The 10,297-nt window shown below is 35.5% G+C and overlaps 1 pseudogene; it reads left to right on the top strand.

The window, feature by feature from the left end:
* Positions 1-1,456: 1,456 nt before the first annotated feature.
* On the top strand, positions 1,457-8,749 carry LOC128639669 (trypsin-like; annotated as a pseudogene).
* Positions 8,750-10,297: the final 1,548 nt, after the last annotated feature.

The raw sequence follows: 10,297 nt of genomic DNA, 5'->3' as shown, positions 1-10,297 counted from the left end.
AATTAGGCGACCGGCCTATAGTTAGAAAGGTTGAAGGGGTCAAGCGAGAGCTTTTTTAGGACTGGTGTGATTGACGCATGCTTGAGTGTATCAGGAAATGTGCCAGTGGTGAGAGAATGGTTAAAGAGATAAGTTTGGGCAGGGTTTAGAGAAGCAGACAGCGAGAGAGGAAAGAAGTCGTGAATGAATAGGGTCAAGTGGACAGGTTGTGAAATGAGAAGAAGGAATATGAGGACGTTTTACTCTGTTACAAGGTAAAGTAGCAGAACGTGTTTTAGTAGAAGAGGTGAGTAGTAGGGCTGGGTTTGAGGGGTATGATGGAGAGATGTCTTTTCTAATTGTGTCCATTTTATTTTTGAAGTGATCCGCAATAATCTGAGCAGTGAGTTTGGTAGTGGGTAGAGGTGCAGGTGGACGTGGAAGGTAGTTAAAGGTTGAGAACATCCTTCTGGGGTTGGATGTGTGAGATGGCACAGGGGAGGAAAAATAGATTTGTTTGGCCAGGCTGAGGGCAGAGTTGTATGCCATGATAATGAATTTATAATATAGGAAGTCAGCATGGGTGCATGATTTCCTCTACTGACATTCAGCAGCCCATTAACATCTCTGAAGATAGTGGGTTTGTCTGGTGTGCCATAGTTATTGCTGAGTGCATAATGCACAGAAAACAATACAACTTTCTCAAGTTAGCTACCTGGAAGGGGGTGTCAATCATCCCGATGATTGCAGTCTTATAACCGCTGCTTCTTGTTTCCGGCGAGCCGGAAACTTCGGGTGGAGACAGCAGTATCCACTGTTCATTGAATCCGGCCCTTCTACTCTAAGGCCACAAGGTCTGTGCAAGAGAGGGATAAAATGTTGGAGAGTATAGGTTTCAGTTGAGCAGAAAAGACTGTTAGATCCAAGACATTTAAATTCAAAGTTTTATAAGGGCTTGTTTCTGCTACATGCTGCATAAAATTCACCTGCAATTCTCCTATTTTAGGTGAATAGTACACAGCATTTACTAAGCAATGTGCAGGGCTAACAGTTATTTTTGCAGTAGATACTCACTGGGTTTGGTTCTTCATACTGCATAGTTAATGGTGGGAATCTAAATGTTTCATTTCACATGCCATTCCCCTCTTAATTAATGGACCCCAGATGCATTTAAGTTCACTACTTAATTTACGAATACTGTAGAATTTTTATATTTTCTCGTATTTCAGAAGTGAGATTTATTGCCTCTCTTGCATCACTGTTCCCGGGTTATAATTTTACAGCTTTGTATGAACATGTGCAGTTTTCATGACTACGTGATTAAAATAACTCTTCATACAAGGCCAGTGATAAACTTTCTAATGACCTTATGCATGTCATGTGTATCTTATTTACTTTGTTTGCATACATTAAATATAAAAAATATGGGGAGATAAAGATTAACAAACTGTATAAAAAGCAGCTTTTTCTTCACCCAACATCCATTGTCAACATGAAGTTCCTTCTGATCTGTATGCTCCTTGGAGCAGCTGGTAAGTTCTCTATCACATAAAGTCAAGATAGCTCCTTTAATAAATATTTATACTTTTTCTTATCTGAATTAGATATAAAACTGCTTTACATTTTATGATTATTTTTCTGCCATTTATAATTGTTAATGAATCTTTAATAAATCATAAATACATTGGTTTCTACTAGGGACTGAATAATAAACGTTTAGATTTAATCAGGAAGTATGAGTGGGTAAATGCAGTTTTTCTTTTACATTTGGCATTTGACTGGTAAAATATTTCACATGAACTGTTGTTAACATTTAAATTCTAAATATAACATTTGAATATTGTATTTGAATGATAAATTCCTTAAACTTACACTCAAGTTTATGCTAATGTTACATTCAGTAAAAGGAAGGTTAAGATTAGAAAAACTAAAATAATTTGGCAATGATTTAACATTTGCTGAGAGTGAAAAGTTGCAGCCACAATGGTTTATTTTTAACAAAACATCCAAAACTTCACTCATGCATTAGAGGAAGCAATGGGATCATTGAGATGCCGTATGCTAAAGGAATTCATCACTAACAAGTACTGTGAGTTAATAAGTTAGTAAATATACTTTATGCCCCTGGTTTACAATATTAGAGCTTATTTGCCAACACGATTTATTCAGCCAAAATTATTCAAAAGAGTAATAATTGATATGGATTTACACCAAAATGCAGGATTCCTTTACTCAATATATTATTTGCATGACTCTTGTCTCACTTGTCACCAGCTCAAGTAACATTGAAGATTGTTCATTTACTTATTTTGGATAAAATGTGAAAAAGACATTTGAAAATCAAATCAATTGTCAAAGAAACACATTTTTTTAATTCTAAAAGAACATGAAATTCTAAACAACTTCCCAATTTACTTTTATTATCTAATTTGCTTCATTCAGTTAGTATTTTTTTGTTGAAGGATCAGCAATTCCCTACTGGGAGCTAGATAAACACATAAAGTGAGTCAATGAAAAGAAGCATATATGTGCAGCCCACAATAAGTATCTAACTCCCATTACTGCACTTCTGTTCCTAAGCCCCCTAGGTATGCTTTTCAACAAATTATACTGAGAGAATAAAGCAAATTATATAATACAAATAAACTATAGTTTTGTTTAAAATTGCGTGTTCTGGACCTTATTTAACAATGAGCGGGCGGACAAGGTTCGCTTCTGAAAATCTGTCTACCCAGATTTGTGGTATTTAATATTGTGCAAGCGGCTGCTTGTGCAATGCCACCCTCTGCTCATGCAAGGCCAATCGCGCATGAGCAGGGGCCAATCACGCATGAGCAGGGGCTGTTAATCAGTTAGACTTGTCAAGGGTGATTTTAATTCACTAGCTAAGAGCTGGTGTACAGTTTGAGAAGCTGCATTCTGATGACCACTTCTTTTTAACTATTGTCTACAAGCTCGCTCATGTGAGTGTGCACTGAAGCGCTCCTAAGCTGCACAGGCAGCTTGATAAATGGAGCCCTCTGTCTGAATCATGAAAGTTTAATTTGAACTTTACTGTCCCTGTAAGTACAATTAACTAACAAGAAACTTGTAAGAGCCTAAACATGATATATGATACCTGTTATATGTTTAAGACATCTCACCCTGCTTATTCCTCGTTTTCTCAGCTGCATTGGATGATGATAAGATCGTAGGAGGTTACACCTGTGGTAAGAACGCTCTTCCATTCCAGGTGTCCCTGAACTCCGGTTACCATTTCTGTGGTGGGTCCCTGATTAACAGCCAGTGGGTTGTGTCTGCTGCTCACTGCTACAAAGCGTAAGTTATGGATTTTATAAATATACATTACATGCAGGTTTATGGATCATGTAGTATATTGTAAGCTTCTGTACTTCAGTATACATTACATGCAGGTTTATGGATCATGTAGTCTATTGTAAGCTTCCGTACTTCAGTATACATTACATGCAGGTTTATGGATCATGTAGTCTATTGTAAGCTTCCGTACTTCATTATTCATTACATTATTTGCAATAACTGCTAATATCTGGTGCATCTACCCAGATATCCTAGATCCAGCCGACTGGTCTGCAGATCTGATCAGGTTAAGACAATGCTCCAAAGACACAATTATATATTATTCTCTCATGGAAAATATAAATATTTGGTATTGTCAGTATCAAGAAATTAACACATTATAGATCACATAGTTGCCTTTATTTGTTCAAGAGTTAAAGTTGGTTAAAAAAAAATAATCAACAATTACATTATTTTGCTCTGCAGTCCAATGAAGGTTACTATTAAATCTTGGGAGATTTCAGCAAAATGCAATAAGATTGCAGTAAAGCAAAGTGTGGAGAAGATGATTGGCTGTTTTTTGCACCATGCAAATGACAGTCAAGTGAAAGATCTTCCATCTGTGGAGAAGTTAATGTGATATTTTCTATTCAGCTTTTTACGGTTATGCTGCATCATTTACATATCTGTATCATGTTTCTTTAGTTATGAAGTGACCTCTGGAGTATTGGAAAACCGAGATGACCACAAACATAAATATAAATATATATAAATATATATGATATAAAATTCTATATATACTGTATATATATTTATATCAAATTCTAGCTTTGTAGTCACAAAATAAATATAAAAGCATTTTAAAAAGACTATAAAAAACAGCTTTGAGCATATGACAATGCCATGGTGAGAGGATTTATCGTTTGGTTTTTCTTGATGTGAAACCAAGCACACAGTTAGGATTACCTACTATCAGGAGGGAATGCAGAAATCAGGATATAGTTTTAGGGCTTTGCATACTTTTCTTTGTGCCATTAATGTATCTTTTAAAAAATCAGGGATAAAACATACTATATTTTACCTGCCTATTAATGCATTTGATGGCCTTTAACGTTTTCCTCTCAGAGTGTGAGATATAGAGCCATTGTGCAATATAATGAAGAGAATTAAAATAATAGTACTACAGATGGTTTAACCATTGCAGCAAAACACGTATGTGCCCTCAGTTCCTATGTCCTATTGATACACCAGACACATTAAGAGTTAAAGGGGATACCACAAATGATACTTGACTAGTGAAAGATCACCTGCAGTGTCTCCTGGAAATAGCAAATAAGATACTTGTTTTATCTAAAGCCAATAACCATCTTGAATATGTCTCACCCTACAGCTCTCTCTGCATCATGCCGACTACATGTATAATTCTTTAATCGATAATCCCCAGCAGATATAAAATACATCCCCTGCAGATCTCATATATATATATAGTACTCAAAATTCTGTTCCTTGGTGTTCTCTACTGCCACCAGGTGACTGTCTTAATAATTGAAAGAATTTTTAAATTAAATACAGTGACAGTTATTGAGCCAAAAAATTGGTCATTGTGGTTGGAGTAGTGGTACGGCCCTCTAAAATGATGGGCCCATCCTCAGCTGAGACCCCCACACACCCTTTTGTGGAAGGATTGAAACAATATAAAGATTTGGTGACATATCTGAGAATGGGAGAGTGTTACTAAAGTCTCACCACTCTCAATACTATTTTAGGTAGATAGAAATAGCGAGTAAGAGAGAAAGAGACAGAGAAAGACGAGTAAGAAAGGGAGGCAGAGAACAAGAGAGGGGAAAGGAGAGAGAACAAAAGAGACAGAGAAAAAGAGAGAGGATGACATGGAGGGGAGAGAGAGGATAGAAAATGGTTATAGCATTTGATTCTTATATTCAACATTGTCCTAAAAGACTTCACAAGAACTGCTGATGCAATGATAAATGCCGAAAGTGTATGTTGTCAGCATTTATCGATGTGCAGTGGACATGATACGCTACATCGTATCATGTCCGCTCACACTTTCATAAATCGGCCCCTAAAGGTACTGTCCTTATTGAGTACAACTGATATGCATTTTTCATGATTATTTGAATTATCCCCTTTGCAGAAGCATCCAGGTCAGACTGGGAGAACACAACATTTTTTGCCAGTGAAGGCACTGAGCAGTTCATCAACTCTGCCAAGGTCATCAGACATTCTGGTTACAACTCCTGGACCCTGGACAATGACATCATGCTCATCAAGCTCGCCTCTCCTGCTACTCTCAACTCCTATGTGAACTCTGTGGCTCTGCCCTCTGGGTGTGCCACCGCTGGCACCAGCTGTCTGATCTCTGGCTGGGGAAATACTCTCAGCAGCGGATGTGAGTAAACCCATCAATAACCTATACAATATTATTACCTCTCTTAAGAATTCCATTATTGTTATTATTATTATTATTATTATTATTATTATTATTATTATTATTATTATTATTATTATTATTATTATTATTATGTGTTATTTATAAAGTTTCAATATTTTAGAAAATGCTCTACAAAGGTACATTTATGGGGTAAAGTAGAATTCCTATATTGGCAATTAATACATTTGTTGTTACATTTGTGCAAGAATGGACCACAATCAGTGGTAGATTCACTTTTATACAAAGCAGAATACAGCTAAAGAGGTTCTCAAGTCTAAAGGGAAAGGAGGGAAACAGAAGATGATACCAGTGAGAAAGAAATGTCAAATGTATGGTTGGTGTAAAATTTGAAATAAAATTGATTTATTCTATTTGAAAATATCTAAATGTTAAAGGGACACTGTACCCAAATTTTTTCTTTTGTAATTCAGAAAGAGCATGCAATTTTAAGCAACTTTCTAATTTACTCCTATTATCAATTTTTCTTCGTTCTCTTGCTATCATTATTTGAAAAAGAAGGCATCTAAGCTTTTTTTTTTGGTTTCAGTACTCTGGACAGCACTTTTTTATTGGTGGATGGATTTATCCACCAATCAGCAAGGACAACCCAGGTTGTTCACCAAAAATGGGCCGGCATCTACACTTACATTCTTGCATTTCAAATAAAGATACCAAGAGAATGAAGAAAATTTGATAATAGGAGTAAATTAGAAAGTTGCTTAAAATTTCATGCTCAATCTGAATCACGAAAGAAACATTTTGGGTACAGTGTCCCTTTAATTCATTTAATCATTACCTTAAAATGGTCATAGATTCCAACTCTTTTTTTTTACTTCACACCAATATATGATCCAGCAATTCCATGTCTCTGAACTCAGAAGTCTATTCCCACACATAATTATTTATATATGTTTTATATTTTGTTAATTTAGCATTGATTGGAAGGTTACTACCATTGTATGTAATCTGGCTGAAAATGTGGGAAGAAGGTTCTAGGGAGGGAAATATTTTATAGCTGAAATGGCACTTGTAAGGAGGTTATATACTAGGATCCTGGACAGGTAGGTCCTCCAGGTGTGCACATAAGTTTATCTGTTACAAGTTATTTGGGACATCTCCCAAAGGTGTGTGCTGGTCCTGTTATTTTCCTTCTTGTAAGGAGTTTGGTACAAGAGATAAAACCTCATATGGGTGGGTTTCAGGTACAGTGTAATACAGCCGTTAGTATTATTTTAGATGGATCAGGATTCAGAGATCTTATGGTGACATCTTATTCATATGAGCCTACAACTGCCAACCCTCTATACAATCTGAGGTGGGGAATTTGAGCAGAGGACAGGATTGCATAACACAGTCTTTAACTACCATCAAATGATGCTCCATAGCTGTATTTTAACTTGACAGAAAATGTCCCTGCATGGGTATTTGTCTGCCCACACCTTCTTAAATGGGGACCGTTGTGTTTAATTCGAGGTATTTCTACATCAGAATAAATTTGAATATGCTTAATTATTCTCTACATTGTTTACAGCCAACTCCCCAGATCTCCTGCAGTGCGTGGACGCTCCCGTTCTGACTAGTACCCAGTGTAGCAATGCCTACCCCGGTGAGATCACCAACAACATGATCTGTGTTGGATATCTGGAAGGAGGCAAGGATTCCTGCCAGGTAACTCCTCCTACCACTGCATAAACTTGACTTTTATCATTTTTCTATGAATAGGCGAGTTATGTTGGTTTTACAACAAATTTAGTCTATTGTATAAGCACTTTTTTTGTACTATACATACAGATTACAAGATCAATCAATAGCACTTTTAGTTTTGGTCTCATTTTAAAAGTTTTAAGTATTTTTTTTGTATTGTTCAAGCGTGCCAACATCTGGATGTCAGATAGCAGGGTGCACTAAATCCTTCACATAATAGACTTTTATGGGGGCACTCTGAAAAGCTTGTGTCAACTAAAATAGTGGAGATTTTAACTTAGTTATATACTATGGTGCTGAAATGAAATCTTTGTTAAAAACATTGCTCCTATACATACATACACAATACATAAATACATATATATACATATACACACATATATATAAATATAAACACTTACACACATGCATACAAATACACAATTAAGCGTTTCACATTCCAGCACCTTATGATATACCATTGGTGTTAAAAATTGCTGATAAAACGTTTTGTTAAAAAACAAACCTTTATTTTACATTCAATATGCATAAGTATAACTGAAATACATTATTTAATATATTGTTATCTTTTAAAATGATTATTTATAAGAAAAAATGTTACATTAGGTTTACAAAAGTGCAACATTTTCAGCACTATTTACTTTTGAGCTTGAGCGCAACACTTCTAATAGCGCTCGCTGTACTCTATTAAATGTATAGCGCTTACAAAAAAATGTCAGCAACGTAAAGATTCTTTTATAACCTTTTTTTTACCATCTATTTGTAATACTAGATTTACTCTATTTTTAGTTCCTGTCAAAGCACAAGATAGCGCACCTGGCTTTATCGCTTGAGCTCAGCTTGTAGACTAGTCCTCATTGTTTGTCCTGTATTCTGACATGAACTATAGAACTACATTTTGAAATAATTATTACGTGCAATTCTATATCCTTAATGTTGACAGAAGACAATTCTTAATTTAGTGGCTGCTTTGTAAAATGTCTTAAAATATCTAGAAACACAGAAATAAGTATTTTTATGTTTTGAAAAATAAAATGAAATAATTTTAAGTAGGATTTGTCCCCAAGAATTTTGTACTTTAACTTTTATTTCAAGTCATGTCAACAGTCATATTGTCTCTGATAGATGCTTGTGCACATAGTATATCATTCTTTCCTGTTCCTGCAGGGTGACTCTGGTGGACCTGTGGTGTGTAACGGACAGCTGCAGGGTATTGTCTCATGGGGCTATGGCTGCGCTCTCAAGAACTATCCTGGTGTCTACACCAAGGTCTGCAACTACGTCTCCTGGATCCAGAACACCATCGCTGCCAACTAAACCATACTTTATATTTCTTCTCTCCTTACTCTACATCTTAAGTTGGTGATTTCCTCTAAACACAAATGTAATAAATTCTTATACAAAAAAATAGTTGTGTCTGACATTTTCATAAGGTTTTTAATTTAGTTATTATTATTACAGGCTAGAATATTGCTGTGTGCTACAAGTTCAATTTGTGTCATCAGATGTTCTCTCTCTTTTTTTTCTTACTTTGTGACCAAAAATCAGAGCATTAAATATTTAATGACCAAATAAACTTTTAAAAACACTGACTAACGTGGGCAATCTTTTGCCTGATGTCCTATAATATGTCAGTTTGTTGATGGAACAGCAATAAGAAGAAGAGGAGAATCCGGTCTTCTAAAAAGTAGCTTTTATTTCAAAGTATTTAAAATCGGAGATACACACTGCACAGAGTAGAACATACAAGCGCAGCACTGTCTGGCTTACGCGTTTTGGCTAGGAGCCGTAATCATAGCTATAAATGGTTATGTCTCAGTCACCCTTAAAACAAATATAAAATAATTCTATTGGTGGAAAAGTGCCACGCCCCAGCTTAAGCTCAAGATTATTGTTTAAACATTTGTAATTAGCAGCAGCCATCAGAGGTTTCCTTAGTGAACAGGACAGATGCACATAACAAATAGTTAAACTAATACACTCCAAAGAGATATAAAACAATGCATAAATGTACACAATGTATCAATTGATTAAAGGGCCAGTAAACATAGACAATAATGTTATATAACTCTGCACATAGTGCAGAATTATATAACATTATATTAGTGCTAGATTTATATAACCTAATATTGCCTGCAAAGTTTTATTAAAAAATAGTGTTTTCCAGAAACCTGCTCTCTGTACTCTTCTAAGCGGGTCTGTTTTTTAGACAGAGCGCATCTGGCCAGCTGTCTAGTCACAGCCCGGCCCGACAGCGCCATTACACTTAGTGCAGCTCGCTCCCGCTGTCAGACAGAGCTCTGTGTAGACAGCAGACCCGCTCAGAAGAGCACAGAGAGCAGGTCTGGAAAACACTATTTTTAAAAAAAACTTAGCAGGCAATATTAGGTAATATAACTCTAGCACTAATATAATGTTATATAATTCTGCACTATGTGCAGAATTATATAACATTATTTTCTATGTTTACTGGCCCTTTCACACAAAAAGCATAATGTATATACAGAACAATAGGTATTAGACAAGTTTATCGTTATATTTATTTTATTTATAAAATATTTTATTTATTTATAAACAATTTTACTAAGAAGGATACATTGAGATTTCTCTCGTTTTCAAGTATGTCCTGGGTCCACAAAACATTGCATTGATACAATAGGGTACAATAAAATACAAAAACAATAATAATACACAATATATGCAAAAAATTTAACATAGAACAGGTAGGAAATATTTAATCAACCATGAAGATCACATATTGGTACTTAGGACATAGACAGCAGACCTTTACTCCCAGTAATTTATAAGGTCATATCTTGAATTCAGACCCTCAGGGACCCTGGTTCTTAAGCAAAATATCTAGTA

Source organism: Bombina bombina, chromosome 9 (genome assembly GCF_027579735.1).
Source record: "Bombina bombina isolate aBomBom1 chromosome 9, aBomBom1.pri, whole genome shotgun sequence".
Taxonomy (NCBI): Eukaryota; Metazoa; Chordata; class Amphibia; order Anura; family Bombinatoridae; genus Bombina; species Bombina bombina.
Note: the sequence above shows the minus strand (reverse complement) of the source record. Positions and strands in the feature narration are given on the sequence as shown.